Genomic DNA, 18,657 nt, shown 5'->3' with positions numbered 1-18,657 from the left:
TAGGACATGATGTACTGGGAAAAGGAAACTGTAGCAAATGGTCCTTTATGATGTGGTGGTAATATGTGGGGGAGGGGAAGCATTCTATAGTTTATGATTAGGTCTTAGTCTTTTTGTGAGCCTGGGTCCTTGAACCGTGACCTTCACAAGTACTTCTCATCCTTTCCCCCTTCCTCATGATAGATGAAATAGGAAGGCTAGTGGGGACTGGAGTTAAGTATTTCTTACTGTTTGTAAAAGGCTACAGGGACCAACATCCCAGCCCACATCTTTTAGGCTCTAGTGATACCCAACATAGTTCAGCAATGTTAAAACGTTTCCCTTGGGACTTCCCTGGTGGTCCAGTGGAAAAGAATCTGCCTGCCAATGCAGGGGACATGGGTTCAATTCCTGGTCCAGAAAGATTTCACATGCTGTGAAGCAACTAAGCCTGTGTGCCATAACTACTGAGCTTACCCACCTAAAGCCTGTGCTGCACAACAAAAGTCAACACAGTGAGAAACCCAAGTACCACAACTAGACAGTAACCTCACTCTCTGCAACTAGAGAAAAGTCCGCGCAGCAAAGAAGACCCAGCACAGCCAAAAAAAAAAAAAGCTTCCCTTGAAGGCAGGTCTTTATTAAGGAGAATAGAATATTCTGGACATATTTCACAAAGGTTATTTTTCCCTCTCCCTGCTGAGAAGTAGAAGGGGATTTTTCTTCAGTCTGCACAAAATATGGTGGAACTCCTAGAGGTAAAACTTAGAAAATTATGGGGGCCCTCCTAAGACGGGACACCCCCACCCCCAACCTCACGTTTTTAGCTCTCTAGTTTTTCCACACTGAATCTCCAGTGATTTATTGATGACAATTTAAGTTTTCCTATCCTGGTACTGGCTCCAGCTGCAGGCTTCTGTTCCAAGGCTTCTGCTCTAGTAAACTATAATTTTCTGTAATTGCCTGTCTCTCCCATTTGAGGGGCAGTTAACTGTGAGATCTCAATTTTCTGATGGATTTAAAAGGAGTTGTTGATTTTCAATCTATTTACCTTTCTTCTTGTGAGGATGGGAGTGATGAATTCCAAACTCCTTACATGCTGTATGGGAAACCGGAAGACAGCATTTTCTTATAATAGCAAAAGATTAAAAACATATCAAATGGATGCATCAATAAATGACTGGCTATCCTTCCCTGGTAGCTCAGCTGGTAAAGAATTCGCCTGCAATGCAGGAGACCCCCAATTCGATTCCTGGGTGGGGAAGAGCCCCTGGAGAAGGGAGGCTACCCACTCCAGTATTCTGGCCTGGAGAATTCCATGAACTGTATAGTTCATGGGGTCACAAAGAGTCGGACACAACTGAGTGACTTTCACTTTCATCCAAATTATGCTGCAATCACCATCTGCTGTGATTTTGGAGCCCCCCAAAATAAAGTTTGTCACTGTTTCCATTGTTTCCCCATCTATTTGCCATGATGTGATGGGACCAGATGCCATGATCTTAGTTTTCTGAATGCTGAGTTTTAAGCCAACTTTTTCACTCTCCTCTTTCACTTTCATCAAAAGGCTCTTTAGTTCTTCGATTTCTGCTATAAGGGTGGTGTCATCTGCATATCTGAGATTATTGCTATTTCTCCCAGCAATCTTGATTCCAGCTTATGCTTCATCCAGCCCAGCGTTTCTCATGATGTACTCTGCATGTAAGTTAAATAAGCAGGGTGACAATATACAGCCTTGATGTACTCCTTTTCCTATTTGGAACCAGTCTGTTGTTCCATGTCCAGTTCTAACTGTTGCTTCTTGACCTGCATACAGATTTCTCAGGAGGCAGGTCAGGTGGTCTGGTATTCCCATCTCTTTAAGAATTTCCCACAGTTTCTTGTGATCCACACAGTCAAAGGCTTTGGCATAGTCAATAAAACAGAAATAGATGTTTTTCTGGAACTTTCTTGCTTTTTTGGTGATCCAGTGGATGTTGGCAATTTGATCTCTGGTTCCTCTGCCTTTTCTAAATCCAGCTTGAACATCTGTAAGTTCATGGGTCACATACTGTTGAAGCCTGGCTTGAAGAATTTTGAGCATTACTTTGCTAGTGTGTGAGATGAGTGCAATTGTGCGGTAGTTTGAGCATTCTTTGGCATTGCCTTTCTCTGGGATTGGAATGAAAACTGACCTTTTCCAGTCCTGTGGCCGCTGCTGGGTTTTCTAAATTTGCTGGCATATTGAGTGCAGCACTTTCACAGCATCATCTTTTAGGATTTGAAATAGCTCAATTGGAATTCCATCACCTCTGCTAGCTTTGTTAGTAGTGATGCTTCCTAAGGCCCACTTGATTTTGCATTCCAGGATGTCTGGCTCTAGGTCAGTGATCACACCATCATGATGATCTGGGTCCTGAAGATCTTTTTGGTATAGTTCTTCTGTGTATTCTTGCCACCTCTTCTTAATATCTTCTGCTTCTGTTAGGTCCATACCATTTCTGTCCTTTATTGTGCCCATCTTTCCATGAAATGTTCCCTTGGAATCTCTAATTTTCTTGAAGAGATAGATCTCTAGTCTTTCCCATTCTATTGTTTTCCTCTATTTCTTTGCGTTGATTGCTGAGGAAGACTTTCTTATCTCTCCTTGCTATTCTTTGGAACTCTGCATTCAAATGAGTATATCTTTCCTTTTCTCCTGTATCTTCTCTTCTTTTCTCAGCTATTTGTAAGGCCTCCTCAGACAACCATTTGGCCTTTTTGTATTTCGTTTTCTTGGGGATAGTCTTGATCTCCGCCTCCTGTACAATGTCACAAACCTTCGTCCATAGTTCTTCAGGCACTCTATCAGATCTAATGCCTTGAATCTTATTTGTCACTTCCACTATATAGTCACAGGGGATTTGATATAGGTCATACCTGAATGGTCTAGTGGTTTTCCCTACTTTCTTCAATTTAAGTCTGAATTTGGCAATAAGGAGTTCATGATCTGAGCCACAGTCAGCTCCCGGTCTTGTTTTTGCTGACTGTATAGAGCTTCTCCATCTTTGGCTGCAAAGAATATAATCAGTCTGATTTCAGTGTTGACCATCTGGTGATGTCCATGTGTAGAGTCTTCTCTTGTGTTCTCTTGGCAAAATTCTGTTAGCCTTTGCCCTGCTTCATTCTGTACTCCAAGGCCAAATTTGCCTGTTACTCCAGGTGTTTCTTGACTTCCTACTTTTGCATCCCAGTCCCCTATAATGAGAAGGACATCTTTTTTGGGTAGTAGCTTTAGAAGGTCTTGTAGGTCTTCATAGAACTGTTCAACTTCAGCTTCTTCAGCATTACAGGTCGGGACATAGACTTGGATTACCTTGATATTGAATGGTTTGCCTTGGAAATGAACAGAGATCATTCTGTCGTTTTTGAGACTGTGGTAGTTGAGTTGCTAAGTTGTGTCTGACTCTTGCGACTCCATGGACTGTAGCCTGCCAGGCTCCTCTGTCTATGGGATTCTCCAGGCAAGAATACTGGAGTGGGTTGCCATTTCCTTCTCCATGGGATCTTCCCGATCCAGGAATCAAACCCAGGTCTCCTGCGTTGCAGGCAGATTCTTTACCAACTGAACTACAAGGGAAGCCGTTCTTCAGGAGATACTTGGCCTCAAATACTCCTGCAGGCCATAATACTCTGGGTACCTGGTTAACATTTGGGCATCTCAAAGGCTTAATGGATGACTGCGCATTGGCCTTTGGCTCTAATTAGAAAATCAATAACATTTATCCAGAAAAATGTGTTTTAAGGCCCAGACTTCCAATCTATAGCTTCTTGATTTCAGCCTGACCCCTATGCAGAGTGCAGATAGCTTCTCCTGCCTTGGAACTTTCCACTATGATTTGGCGTACCATAGCAGCTAAAGGAAGGCTTCCCAGGTGGTGCCCTCAGAACCAGCCTGCCAATGCAGGTGATATAAGAGAAGTAGGTTCAATCCCTGGGTGGGGCAGATCCCCTGGAGGTGGGCATGGCAACCTACTATAGTATTCTTGCCTGGAGAATCCATGGACAGAGGAGCCTGGTGGGCTACAGTCCATGGGGTTGCAAAGAGTCAGACATGACTGAAGTGACTTAGCACGCACACACAGCAGCTAAATGGTAGCATCTTGGTGGCAGGGTAACCGTAGTGCTGTTTTGATTGTGAAAATGGTTGAGAAGATCAGGTCAACTTTGCACTTCCACATTTAAATCATGAGGCATATACTTTGGCTAAGTAAGACTTGGAAAATTTGGAATCTTATGGACAGATACATGGACAGAGCCTTGCTATACCACTGTTGAGGAGCTCTGAGTTTATTAGAACTAGCATAAGGGCAGGAGGGAGGCCTAATTAGCATCGGGAAGTCATGCTCAAGCAGCTCACCTGTGCCACAAACTGGACAAAGGAAGATTCAGGCTTCTCTAGACGTGCAGTTGTTACTCTCCAACTGGGAAAATATGTACTTCTCTCTCGCTTAGATGAAATAGCAAGACTGTGCTAGTAAAAACACATTTAAAGGATCAGATCATTTTGCACTGTGGTTTATGTGAAATATATGAAATAGAATTCTTCAAAATTTAAGTAAAACCCAAGAGAACCAAAAATTCTAGAGTAAAATAAGTGAAATAACAACCTGGACTGTAACCAAGTGCTTGACTGGGAATAAGTCTGTTTCAGAGAGATCCTCTCAGAGCAGGATGGACGGACTATTTTTAAGCATGTCTGTTCTAGGCACTGGTGTCTAAAATTCCATTGAATATCCTTGAGCACTAGCATATTATCGGCTGTGATCTTTTATGTTGTACTTTTTCTCCCTGGCTTCATTCTCTGCTTGATGTCATGAAGGAAGATGAAATGGGGCCATGTCCTCAGATTCTTGGTTCTCATATTTTTATGTTAAAATACCCAGTCACTGTGGACTTTCTTCATTCCATTCAAATCACAAAGCCTTCTCTAGGGGGCATATTATCAAAGATCCCTCCTTTTTTATATTAGCTTGGACATTAACCTAGAAGACACTTCTGCAGGGGTGAAGCATTTAACACTTTGCCTATAGAACTTTGAAATGTGTAGCCCTGAAAGTATTAAATAATAACAATTGTTCAGGAAATTATATATTTTTTCCTTCTGTCTATTCTTTAAGTAAAGTGTACTAGGAAGTAATGAGTAAACTTACCAAGGTTTTCTGGGGGATCATGGAAAGAAGAGTATATTGGGAAATTTTACTAGGAAATGTGATATAATAAGGCTTTGCTCTACCGAGGCAGGACTAGGAAGTAAAAAATTATAGTTTTAAACCTAAAGGATAGGTGTCAGAAAAGAGAAACCAAAATGAAAGACCTAAGAAGGAGGCCCTGGACTATAAGGATTTTAAGGAGCTGCACTGTGACATTGATCCTATTCTTTAAACTTGTGCTGTGCTCAGTCATTCGGTCCTATTGGACTCTTTGTGACCCAATGGACTGTAGCCTGCCAGACTCCTCTGTCCATGGGGATTCTCCAGGGAAGAATACTGCAGTTGGTTGCCATTTCCTCCTCCAGGGGATCTTCCCGATCCAGGGATCGAACCTGAGTGTCTTGCGTCTCCTGCATTGGCAGGCAAATTCTTTACCACTGGGCCACCTGAGAAGCCCTATGCTTTAAATTTAAAACTGTTCATTTTCTATCCCATTAACTGAGTGGTGGTGGTTGAGTCGCTAAGTCGTGTCCAACTCTTGTGACCCCATGGACTGTAACCTGCCAGACTCCTCTGTCCATGGGATTCTCCAGGCTCGAAAACTGGAGTGGGTTGCCATTTCCTTCTCCAGGGGATCTTCCTGACCCAGGGATCAAACCTGGGTCTCCAGAACTACAGGCAGATTCTTTACCAACTGAGCTTGGAGGGAAGCCAAGTGGAAGGTGTCAAAAGAGGGCAGTCTTATAGGCCACACCCACCCTGGGAGCCGCGTGGCACACTGGGTAGCTCCAAAGAGCAGAGAAAGGAATGAGTTGCTGCTGACTTGGTGGACTAAGTCCCCCTAGAACTGCTGATGGGGATGTAGTTTAGGCTAAAGCATATGGCATTGATTTTTTCCTACTTGCACAACATTGCAGGTAGGAAAAAATTGGTAAAATGTGTATAACATAAAATTTTAAAATGTGTACCATTCATTGGCTTAACGTGCATTCACAGTGCTGTGCAACTTCCACCGCTTTCAATTTCCAGAACTTTTTCATCACTGCAAACAAATACTGTACCTGTTAAACAATTACTGTTCATTCTCTCCTTCCCCCAACCCAGGTAACCTCTATCCTACTTGTTGTCTCTATGTGTGTGCTTTGTTGCTCAGTTGTGTCCAACTTTTTACCACTCCATGGAGTGTAGCTTGCCAGGCTCCTCTGTTCACGGGAATTCTTCAGGCAAGAATACTGGAGTGGGTTGCCATTCCCTTCTCCAGGGGAGCCTCCCAACCCAGGCGGCAAACCTGCATTGTAGATGGATTCTTTACCTTCTGAGCCACCAGGGAAGCCCTGTTGTCTCTATGAATTTGTTTATTATAGGTACCTCATTAAGTGGAATCATCTGATATGTGACCTTTTATGTCTGACTTCTTTCACTGAGCACAATGTTTTCAAGGTCCATCCATTTGTAGCATGTATTGAAATGTCATTCCTTTTTAAGCCTGACTAATAGTCCATTGTATGTTTAAACCACATTTTGTTTTTCCACTCATCTGTTGATGAACATCTGAATCGTGTCCACATTTTGGCTATTGTGAACAATGCTGATGTAAATATGGGTGAACAGGTATTTGTTTGAGTCCCTGCTTTCAATTCTTGTGGGTATATACTTCGGAGTGGAATTGCGGGATCATATGATTTAAGTTGAGCTCTTTGAGGAATTGCCAAACTGTTTTTCCAAATTGCCAAATGTTGGCTGCATCATTTTACATTGTCCACCAGCAGTGTACAAGAGTTCCAAGTTCTCCACATCCTGGCCAACACTTGTTATTTTCCACTTTTTGATAACAGTCATCCTAATGGGTGTGAAGTGGCTTCTTCTCATGGCTTTGATTTGCATTTCCCTAATGTCTAATGCGGAGAAGGCAGTGGCACCCCACTCCAGTACTCTTGTCTGGAAAATCCCATGGATGGAGGAGCCTGGTAGGCTTCAGTCCATGAGGTCACTAAGAGTCGGACACAACTGAGCGACTTCACTTTCACTTTCACTTTCATGCATTGGAGAAGGAAATGGCAACCCACTCTAGCGTTCTTGCCTGGAGAATCCCAGGGACGGGAGCCTGGTGGGCTGCCGTCTATGGGGTCACACAGAGTCAGACACAACTGAAGCGACTTAGCAGCAGCAGCAGCAATGTCTAATGATGTTAAGCATCTTTTCATTGTGCATATTGCAAAAAAGCCAGCTGGGATTTTGGTAAGGAGTGGGTTGACTCTGTAGATATATTTGGGGAGTACTCCTATCTTAACAATATTAAATCTTCTAATTGTTGAACAATGGCTGTTTTTCCGTTTCTTTTGGTCTTTAATTTTTGAATGACGTTTTGTAGTTTTCAGTATACCAATCTTGTCCTTTACTTAAATTCATTCATTAGTATTTTATTCTTTTTGATACTATTGGAAGTAGAATTGTTTTCTTAATTTCATCTTCAGACTGTTGATTGCTGGCATATAAAAATAGAATTGAGTTTTAAAATATTGACCTTATATACGGCAATCTTGCTAAACTCATTTATTAGCTCTAATAGTTTTTTTTCTTTCTGCACTGGGTCTTCATTGCTGCACCCAAGCTCTCTCTGATTTTGGCAGACGGGGGCTAACTCTAGCTGTGGTGCATGGGTTTCTCATTGCAGTGACTTCGTTGTTGCGGCTCATGGGCTCTCGGATGCATGGGCTTCAGTAGGTACTGCTCGTAGGCACTAGAGTGTGTGCTCAGTAGCTGTGGCGCACGTACTTAGCTGCTCTGTGGCATGTGAGGTCATCCCTGGACCAGGGATTGAACCCGTGTCCCCTGCATTGGCAAGAGGATTCTTAACCTCTGGACCACCAGGAAAGCCCCTCTAATAATTTTTTATAGTGGATTCACCAGGATTTTTTACATATAAGATTATGTCATCTGCAAATAATAGTTTAATTCTTCTTTTCTTACCTGAATGCCTTGTAGTTCTTTTTCTTTCCTTGGTTTGAGCCACATGTACAATGTTGAACAGAATCAGTGACATCCTTTTAAAGATGCATTTTTAAATTTTTTTATTTTAAGTATTATTTAGCTGGCTGTGCTGGGTCTTAGTCGTAACTTTCGAGCTCTTAGCTGCAACATGTGGGATCTAGTTCCCTGACCGGGGATCAAACTCAGACCCCGTGCATTGTGAGCTTGGAGTCTTCCTCACCGGGGAAGTCCCAAAGGTGCAGTTTTGATAGGGGTAAACATTTACCAGTCCTGTCTGGTGACCTTGTAAGAATCACTTATCCTTTTTGTTATCTAACATCAATAGTAATAAATGTTCTGCCTATCTCATGCGGTTCTGAGGGTTAAATAAAACAACCATTCACTTCGGAGTGTACGTGGATGGCAGTCTACTCTTTAGGAGCTCATACACTAGTGGAAGACAATCCATTCATGGAAATAATTATAAAAATAAGATTAAATGTGGTGTCAGTTATTAGGCCTATGAATTTTGTGTCTTGGACACTTTATTGGATGATTTTTATGGTGAAACTGTGTAGTTTACTACTGTATACGGAAATAGTTAAAAGTTATTTTTAATATTTGTTTTACCCTGCACTAGGTCTTCATTGCTGGGCATGGGTTTTCTCTAGCAGCAGAAAACGGGGGCTTCTCTCTAGTTGCCCTGCCTGGGCTTCTCACTGGGGTGACTTCTCTTGCTGTGGAGCACATGCTCTAGGGCACTCGGGCTCCGTAGCTGTGGCTCACGGATTAGCTGCCTCCTAGCATGCGGCATCTTCTCGGATCAGGGCTTGGACCGGTGTCCACTGCATTGGGAGACGGATTCTTAACCAACGGACCACCAGGGAAGCCCTGAAAATTTAACGTACTAATAACATTATGCTCTCCTAGTGTCATCCTAGTTTGAAGTCCATCTTAACAAGCGTTTATTAAAAAGGAACTTAATTGTAGCCACTAAATCCAACCCTGTTCTACACAAAACGTAATTTTATTTTCTAGGGTTTTGCTCTACTTTTGCATACAATTTGGTGTCCACAGCGTTTTTTACGTCCAGAGTATCTGTGCTTAAATTAGGAGCTGCATTTCTTTTCTCTTGTTCTGGGCATTCAAGACAGGCTGTATTTTCCTTGCACTCCATTTATTTGAGTTTAGCCTGATAGGCTTCACGTTGGACTATAAACAAAAGTAGAAAATAATGCATGACATGGATGACATAGGTTCGTAAGGCCCTTCCGGGTTCTAACACTGAATTGTGCCGATGATTTGGTATGAGGCTAATCTTGGCACATTCGCTATGCCACCAGTGGCACCTAACAGTGTTCTCTTTGATGTTTCAAGGCTCCAAAGGGTGGCAGGTCTAGGTCAGGCTGTGAAGGAGCCCAAATGCTTTCTGGCACAGGTGCTGCAGGATCACCTGAATGAACTTCTCAGAGCACCTGCTTCTAAGATTGGGGAGAGGGCCCCCACTCCCAACTCCCCCCTGCCATCACAGGAGATAGCCACACCTTCTCCCTATCGGCAAGGAGCAGGTGGCTGGCCCTTGGCATCTCGCACCACGGCCCTCGCAAGGTACCCGCCCCGTGGGCCTGGCCGGCTCACACGTGTCGAGGGTCAGCTGTGCCACTGGGACCCCCCCCCCCAACCACTGCGAGCGCGACCGCCCAGCGCGCGGTCTCGGAATTCGCCGCCCCTCCCCCCACAATCCCGGAAAAGGGGGGGAGTGGTGACGTCATCATCCGGGCACTCGGCGGCGGGGCCTCGGTTCACAATGGAACAAAAACAAGCGGCCCGAGTCAAACTGTGAGCGACGCGACTGTGGCTTGCGCGGTTAACTCTGTCCTGTCCACGCACCCTGCCAATCCTGACATCCCAGTTCCTTCTCCGGCGTGCCAGAGCCTTTCGGGTCTCCCCGTCCCCGCTTCTGCCCATCCTGCCACTTCTGCCCTCACACCGCCCCGGAGGCGAGGGGCATGGAACAGTTCCTGGCCGTAGTACAACCCTGGAGGGCCCGACCGAAATAAACGGTACTGTTTGAGAAATCTTGACCGCATTTTCCTCCCTTCCCCCAGCCCGGCTCCTCGAATTCCGAGGGTCTTTCGCCTGGCCCGGCTTTTCCCGAGGCGGGAGCCATTCTTCCCAGACGGAAGACCGCCCCGGCTGGACGGGGGAGAAAAGGGAGAGAAGGAGCCGCTGAGCGAGAAGGGGGGTGGGGTGAAGGAGGAGGAGGGCTCAGGGGCTGGCCCCGTGAGGGGCGGGGCTTGGCGAGGGCGGGGAACCTCGGGTCTGGGCGGGGCTGGGGCTTGTAGGAGTCTGCGCCGTCGCGCTGCTGCCTCCGCCGCCGCCACTGCTGCTGCCACCGCTACCGCCGCCGCCACTGGCCGAGCGGTTTTTTTTTTTTTTTTTTTGGTTTGCCGGATCCGCCATATTGAAGAGGACGGGCATCCGCGGCTGCGGAAGCTAGTCTCCGCCGCCGCCGGAGCCGCAACCTCCCTGCACCCGGCCCGTCCGGGCCTCTGCCGCGCGGAGCCCCTCCCCGTATCGCTCAGCTCACAGGCCTCGCGGGAGGCGGCTTCTTCTGCGCCCGGTGCTTCGCTGGGCGCCGGGTGCTAGGAGCAAGCCGCAGCAGAGTGAGCAGGCCCGGAGCGGGGACAGAGGCGGCGACCAGTAGAAGGTGAAGCCGCCACTGCGGGAGGAGGAGCAGGAGGAGGTGACGCAGGAGAAACGCACCGCCCGGAGCCCGTCTGCGCTCAGAAAGAGCCTCAGCCCGAGGCGAGAAGGGGGAAGAGGCCCGCCGCCGGCTGAGGAGGGAGGGGGAGGAGGAGGCGGCCGCGGCCACCTCTGCTGCAAGGCGGGCGCGGCGAGCAGCGAATTCCGGTGCCCCTGTGCAGCTCCCCGGTCCCTACGCCTACGGTCCTTCGACACACTTTGTCGCCCGTCACCGTTGGGCCTGGGATGCACCCAGGGTCGGCCTTGTCCCGGGACTGAGCCTTGATTGTCGCCTCCGCGTGTCTTGCTTCTTAAGACGCCTGTGTCGTGCGGTGAGTAGCCAGCAGCGCCGGGACGACGCGCTTTTCCGGGGCCAACAGCTGGATCGAGGGGAGGGGAGGGGAGGGGAGGGGAGGAGGGCTAGGGGGTGTGCGTGTGCGCGGTTTTTCTCGCCGCGACCGCAGGCCGGGCCGGGGGCTTCCCGGTCCCGGTCCCGGTCCTGGGCCTCGGGCGGGGCGGGAGCGCGCGGCGCTGGTGGGGGCGCGGGTCCCCGTTCCACTCCGAGCCGGCGTCCCGGGAGCGTGTCTGTGTGTTTTGGACTGTAAGGGAAAATGGCTGACGGCTCTGTCCCTCCCCCCTCCTCCCCTTCCCGTCCTGTCTGGGGCCGAGTCGGAGGAGGGAGTCTCCGGGCGCGGCGTGCAGCCCCCGCATCCGCAGCCCACGGCCAGGTCGGCGCCGGGGGCTCCTCGCCCCCAGGCCTCGGGGCTTGCAGCCCGGCGCTCGGCGGGCTCGCAATCGCTCTCTTTCCCGGTCTCGTTCCACTTGACACCAAACGCCATTACTGAGGTGGAGTGATTTGGAGCCGTAGAGCTAGGCCTCGGCTACGCCTGGCTATCGGGCCCGCCGACTTGTCCACCTCCCCCCCACCCTCCCGTGATAACCCGCAGCTTCTCCTGGGCCCTGGGGTCTGGGAGCCGGAGCCGGGTTATCGGCCTCCTCCACCTCCCTCATTTACGGAGGGCTAAAGCTGCGGAAGATGTTTTGATGCAGAAATCGCTTCCCAGCGAGCTTGGACCCACCACCTTTATATTTTTAACTGTTTCTGCAAGAAAAAAAAAAAGTACTAGCATGTGCGAGTTGGTTAATGATAAAACCTTCGGATTCTTGTGACGTGAGGCTTCGGATTTGAGAAATGGTATATTTTTCATTCATTGTGAAATATTCAAGAGTTAGGGAGCAGGTGTATACGTGTTTTGCAGTATTTGTATGGATTTCTGGGGCGACTGGAACTTACCCGGGGATTTTTAAACTCTTCAACAGAATCTGCTTAAATTAAGCTTGTTATTATTTGGAAGTTCCATAGCTAAAATGTTAATTGGGTTTTCCGTCGTGCAGTTTACAGGTGTGTGTAATTTCTTCAGATTATCTTTGAATGTAACTGAGCGGGTTCATGGTTAAATAGTCACGCTTCATTTCGAGGCGAGGGAAAAGACTTTTGCAGCTTTCTCTGACCTGGAAACCCTCGAGTCCCCCTGAATCTGCCTAACATTGGTAAACCTTAACTTTTGAGGAAGAATTTGGGAGTCTTTGATTAAAGAAACTTTTTAGCAGGTACTTAACCTCTTTTGGAGCGCATTATCCATTCTTAGTGATTATATGGTAAGGACTCCTTAACCGTGACTCGCTGGGCTTTGTTAATCCGTACACTTGAACTTAAAAATAGAGACTACAAACTCTTCTTTAGATCTTACTGGTGTACTGATTCGGTGGGCTGCCATTTTGGTTTTACCAAATGCCTTCATAGTTCTGAAAGATTTACGCATTAAATGTACAAAGATGTCAACATTCTCAATTTGATAACCCATGTGCTTTGTCATACTTGTACAGCGCTTGGATTAGAGTGAAAAACATTTGGAATTGATACACCAAGGGCGAACTCAAAATGTTTATGATAGCTTATTATGTTTTGTTTTCTCATTTAAAAATGATCCTTTTGAACTATACATGCTTTTTTTCCTCTACCCTGTTCCCTATATTTTTTGCAAGAACACAATTTGTAATTCTTAACCTGTTATGTTAATGTTCTCTTGCCGTTTCTTTTGTTTGCTGACCTTGGTAGTTTCTGAGAGAGAAAATTTCTGGAGGGATTAAATAGCAGCAAAAACCATACAAGAATCTATGAATCTAGAATCTGAGAATCTAAATTCCTAAGAAAGTAACTTTGAAGGGCAAGTGTTGCCTTTCATCAAATTTCTGGAATCCCTTGGTGTTACGTAGTTTTCTTGTTTTATCGATGAAAATGTTTATCGATGAAAATGCTTCAGGAGGATTTACTTTAGATCTTTTTTTTTACCCAGGCTTTTGAAATAAATTTTTTGATATCTCAAGAAAACGAGATATTTTATGCATGCCTCCTTAAAGATAATTCTTCTGATATGATATTAATAATGCTGCTTCGTTTTTGAAAATGGATTTTTCTCATGAATTTGCTAGTCCTCAAGTTCTTGATTAGTTGGGCACAGCAAGCATTCTTTTAGCTCATTGTTTCGTAAGCTTATTGTTTGTTTCATAACAATTTTTGTACTTTCAGAATTTTTATATTGCAACCAAACTTTATTTAAATCAGGTTAAAGAAAGTTGTTTTAAAGGATTAGTTCTCTTATAAATGTTTTGGACAATTAACAGGGGTAGGGGAATTTTATTCTGTGGTTGTGGAGCTAGTTGGGTTTTTTTTTTTTTTTTTAAATTTTAAACAGTGTAATGCTTTTATTTAGCCTGCATTATATTTTTCTTAGTGGTGGTATGTTTTCTGAATCTTGAGATATTTTCCCCCAGAATTTGGAAAATGGGGTTTTAGTTTCTATGTAGTTCTTTGAGGAGCTGTATCTTCGAAAGGTATTGTATTTATTGCTAAATTCTCTTCTAATTTTAACATGGAGTCTAACAATGTTTAGAAAAGGTTTAATGCGTTGGACCTCAACCCTGACTGTACATTAGAATCACTTAGGGAAGTTTTTTGTTTTTAAAAACAAAACAAAAACTAATGCCTGGGTCCTGCTCCCAAAGACTTATTAATTGGTCTGATATGGGCCCTGGGCAGAGGTGTCTTTTAAAAGGATTGTGGGTGATTGTCACGCTGTCAGGGTTGAAAAACCACTGTTATTGCTGGTAGCATGTTCTTACTGAACTTTCTAGTGGATAAATAAGATAGTTTTTTCTTCCTTAACTGTTTTCCATTATCACAACAGTTGTCATTTGTTGAATTATGTGCCAGGACTGTGTTAAACACTCCATTTGACACCATATGTGGATATTAAATATTATTTCCATTAAACAAAGGGCTAAGGTCTGTTAGGTTCAAGTAGTGGTGCTTCGACTACTCTGCCTTGTTAATAAAATGACGCCAATTATTTTTTTTTAATGGGACTTTTGTTTCCTGTACCAGAGAGGCTTTAGATTAAAATTTTAATAAAAATACAATGGTCCGCAATTTCAGAAATATCTTGATTGACTAAGGGAAATGCTAAAACTCTGCTGCAAATAGGTTCTTCCTTCCCCTTCCATATGTTTCCCAACACGTTCAGGTTGATCGTTTAGTTGGTGGATCTGTTTATGACTAAAATAACGTAAGGCAACTTAAGATTTCTAAAAGATGCAACATCAGACATTTCTTTCCCAGCAATTTATTTAAATCATCCCATAAGTGAACATTTAGTATCATGTGAATTTCTGTTACCTCAATTTGAGAACTCTTGAGTTTTACTTAGCTTAGTTTAAAATCGGTGTAATTTTCACAAAAAGGTTTTCAAAATGAAGGGTTTTATTTTGCTTTTTTTTTTTTGCAGTATTGGTTGATAATTTTATGGGATGAATGAAATAGCAATAACACCTTTATTTGGTATTTCTCTTAATTCCCTTGGTCCATTGTGCTAAATTCTATATGAGAAGGCTGCTAATACAGAGTCTGTGAGCATCCTTAAGGTGTCACACGATTTGTCACAGATCTGTCACTTTAATGATCACTGGCTTCCTATTTTCTATGCTGTAGGGTCCATCATGAGGGAAAAAAATATCACGAAAGGTCTGATATTGGAGTTTGAATTTATCATTGTTATTACTCTTGCATATAAAGTAATGATCAATGTAATATGCTTTTAAGGAATATGGTGTGAAAAGGCATACTGTTAAGATGAGATACGTTACATAAATTTTTTTCTTCAAATGTGCCCATGCTAGTCTTTTGGGCCCCAGCACACGCACTCTCTCTCTACATGCATTTCATAGCTGGTGGGTTTCCAGTTCTACAGTCACTGTCTAACAATTTTCTAGTTGAGCTGTGTATCAGAATCACCTGTGCAGCTTTTTCAAAATGTATTTGCTTGGGTCTTACTCTCTGGAGATTATAATTGAGTAGATTTGAGGTAGCAACTGGCATTTAAAGACTAAGAATATGATTCTGATGAGCAGCTAGGTTGTTTTTTGGCAATGTATTTTAGAAAAAGGGAAAATGAGATTCTGAGTTAACACATTTTTATTTTTTATCTCTTACTGAGCATCTCCTTAGAGTTAGAGTTTCAACTTTAATACTAACATTATTAATACCTGTTAAGGCATTAGTTTTCTTTTCATCAAATATTTATTTGGCATCTACCACGTGCCAGGCACTGTTCTAGAGATTACTGTTTGGAAGCTTTTGTTATATGAAATGAGGGCCATTGGACTAGCTGGTCTCTAAAAGAGTCCTTCCTAGCTCTAATTTTGTTATTCCTTATTGTGCTTCATAGAAGGGGCCTTAGTTAAGTTGTTGTAAGAAATCCGCTGGGGCTTCTCTGGTGGCTCAGCAGTAAAGAATTCGCCTGCAATGCAGGAGACATGAGTTTGATCCCTGGGTCAGGAAGATCCCCTGGAGGAGGGCATGGTAAGCCACTCCATATTCTTGCCTGGGAAGTCCCGTGAACAGAGGAGCCTGGCGGGCTACAGTCCATGGGGTCACATAGAGTCAGACACGACTGAAGTGACTGAGCACGCACGCATGCAAGAAATATGCTTAGTTATGGTTCAAGCCAGTGGAACTTGCCTTTTACCGTTTATTCTTTTTAAGTAAATTAAATAGAATTTCCCTATGAATGCCAGCCTTCTCCGGTGAGCCCAAATGTCAAGTACAGCGGACATGTATTCTTTCAGTATTGGTTTTAGAAATAGCCGTATTTAGGATGCTTTTAATTTTGGGCCAGTAACTACTACATACTCTGGTGTCAACTGTTATTTTACCATTGATGTTCTGTCAGTTATCTCTGCACTGCTTGTATTTTTTGGTCTTATTTTGTTCAGATGCTTTGATTAATTTTATTAGTTCAGATTCTTTCTGGGTTGGTGGCATCTATCTGATCAGATTCAAGATCCTAAGTCGTTGACATATGCCTGGCACGTAGACTTTCAATAATTATTTGTTGGACATTTAGTTCATTTTCTTAGTATGATTCCTCTATTTCTTTGTGTGCGCGTTTCCCCCCACCCCGCCCCCCCATTCTCTTTATTACTTGGAGTCACTTAACTTGACCAAATAATCCTTTTATGATGAGCAGTCCTGGAAGGATCTAGTCAAACTCCTTGTTTTTCAGGTGTGGAACATGGCTCAACAAACTAAGTAACTTCACTAAGATAGTGTGCATAGACTAGCTTCTGTGTGAAGCTATTTCCATATCTAACAAGCCATGTTAACTACTGAATTCTTTGGATTCCATAACCTTTGTAGTCATTCAAAATTCACACTTAAAATCTCTTCTTAATAATGGATAAATAAGGTCAGAGATTCTGTCCTTCACCTTTGTGTATTACAGAACACATAGAATGACATTGTTTACTGGGACTTCCCTGGTGGTCCTGTGGTTAAAACTCTGTGCCTCCATTGCAGGGGGCATGGGTTCCATCCCTGTTGGGGAACTATAAGATCCCACATGGCCCACCGTGTGGCCAAGAACAAACCAACCCTCCAAAACAAAAAGAAACCTCCCCCCAAGATTGTAAACAATAACTTTGACTGCCTGAATGGCAAAATTTGGGGGAATGTTTGACTCCTGATGTCTAGAATGGCCTATACAAAATTGATGTATCATATTATGGCCCCTTTCTATTTATCTTTTCTGTAACTGATCAATCATGTACGCTTTGAACACTTTAGACTAATTGGCCAACCATTACCGAAGAATTGTTTTCCTTGGGACGGCTTTGGGCTGGTTGTCTTGGATCCGATCCTCTGCTACAGAGCCTATGAAGTGGGAAGAGAAGAAAATTTAGAAAGAAAAGGAGTAGGAGAAACCTCTTTTTCCTGTCAATTTATTAATGTCCATTTCCTTCATACTGACTTTGGTGATTATTAAGAGTTGTAAGTTTAGGTGGTTGGTTTCCTCTCTGTGTTCTGGTCTTTTCTTTCAGCTGGCTACTTAGAACTTCTAAGTAAGTCTACCCTGTTTAACTTGGATAAGGAAATTATGTGGTATTAGACCCATGTTCTGCCTGCTGCTGCTAAGTCTCTTCAGTCGTGTCGGACTGTGCAGCCCACCAGGCTCCCCCGTCCCTGGGATTCTCCAGGTAAGAACACTGGAGTGGGTTGCCATTTCCTTCTCCGCATGTTCTGCCTAGGTAGTGTAGAAAGATTTGGCCTCTCCGTGATAACACTGCCTGAGTTGTTTCTTGTAAAGGGCCAGATTGTAAATATTATAGACTTCAGTTTTTGCATTCTAAGAGGCAAAATCAAAGCTATTAGGTAAATTTTTTGTTGATAAAATTTAAACTTTAATGATAATTGAGTACAATTAATTGTAATTTTGGTCTAATGAGAGGCATAGAATGGGGGGAAGACTAACAATGCAGTATTTTGCCTATTGGGAGTTTAAAGTTCATATGCTCTGCCATCAGGTTGACCCTGTGTGAAATCCATTCTCAAGTTTGTGGGCTGTACAAAAACAGGAGGCTAGGTTTCATCTGTGATTGTAGTTTGGCAGCCCTGGTATGGAGCATTGGTTCTCAAACCTGGAGGGCTTGTTAAAACAGATTGCTGGGTCCTGCCTCCAGAGTTTGATTTAGTAAGTATGGAATGGGGCCCGAGAACATGCATTTCTAACAACTCCCAAGCATGGAACTACTCTTGGAGAATTACTGGTTTAGAGATGAAATCCAGCATATCCTAATTCTCTTCAGGTTAATCGCTTTGTCTAATTTTGAATATTTTTTGTTTTGTTTTGCTTTGTACTTTAAATTCAGTGATTACACGTTAAATGCCTGTTGTGTAGTGTTATACCAGGTAACAGATACACAAGGTGAACAAAACAGAGTTGTCCCCATTATACATACTGGTTGGAGGGAGTTTAAAAATTAATTTTCACAAACCCTTTAGAACTGGAGTCTGGGGGCAAAGAGCACCATTTTAAAAGCAGTGCAGTGGTGTTTGATACTCATGTTAAAGGAAAGCTAAATTGGAAAGGTTCATTATCAAAATATTCATTAATTTGATTTCTGAGGGGATAATATTCTGTTTAAATGAATTTTTCAAAACCCCAAAACTTGCTTTTAAATACTTAAAACCAATTTATTATTTGATGGAAAGCTTTCTAAAGATGTTATGTGCTTTTTTAAAAATTATCTGATTATGAAATTACTGTTTTCTATTCTGTTTAAAAGTTTGGGTAGCATAAGAGAAGGAAAGCAAGGAGCAAAACACACAGACTCCACCCCCTGATAATGCCGTCATGTAGAAGCAACCTTGCTATTAGCTGTGTGTTAAAGGTTCTCG

The 18,657-nt window shown here is 43.8% G+C and overlaps 1 protein-coding gene across 5 annotated transcripts in view; it reads left to right on the top strand.

Moving 5' to 3' along the window:
• The first annotated feature begins 10,052 nt into the window (after positions 1-10,052).
• The window catches only part of USP9X (ubiquitin specific peptidase 9 X-linked), a 115,159-nt gene continuing 106,554 nt past the window's right edge, over positions 10,053-18,657 (top strand). For 3 of the 5 annotated variants that reach the window (XM_043897837.1, XM_043897838.1, XM_043897835.1), the window contains exon 1: positions 10,552-11,197. The gene's annotated coding sequence lies outside the window, so the exon portion shown is untranslated. Of the gene's footprint in view, positions 10,184-10,551; positions 11,198-18,657 lie in introns of those variants that run through there. The other 2 variants (XM_043897836.1, XM_043897839.1) reach the window with 2 other exon arrangements.

Source organism: Cervus elaphus, chromosome X (genome assembly GCF_910594005.1).
Source record: "Cervus elaphus chromosome X, mCerEla1.1, whole genome shotgun sequence".
Taxonomy (NCBI): domain Eukaryota; kingdom Metazoa; phylum Chordata; class Mammalia; order Artiodactyla; family Cervidae; genus Cervus; species Cervus elaphus.
Note: the sequence above shows the minus strand (reverse complement) of the source record. Positions and strands in the feature narration are given on the sequence as shown.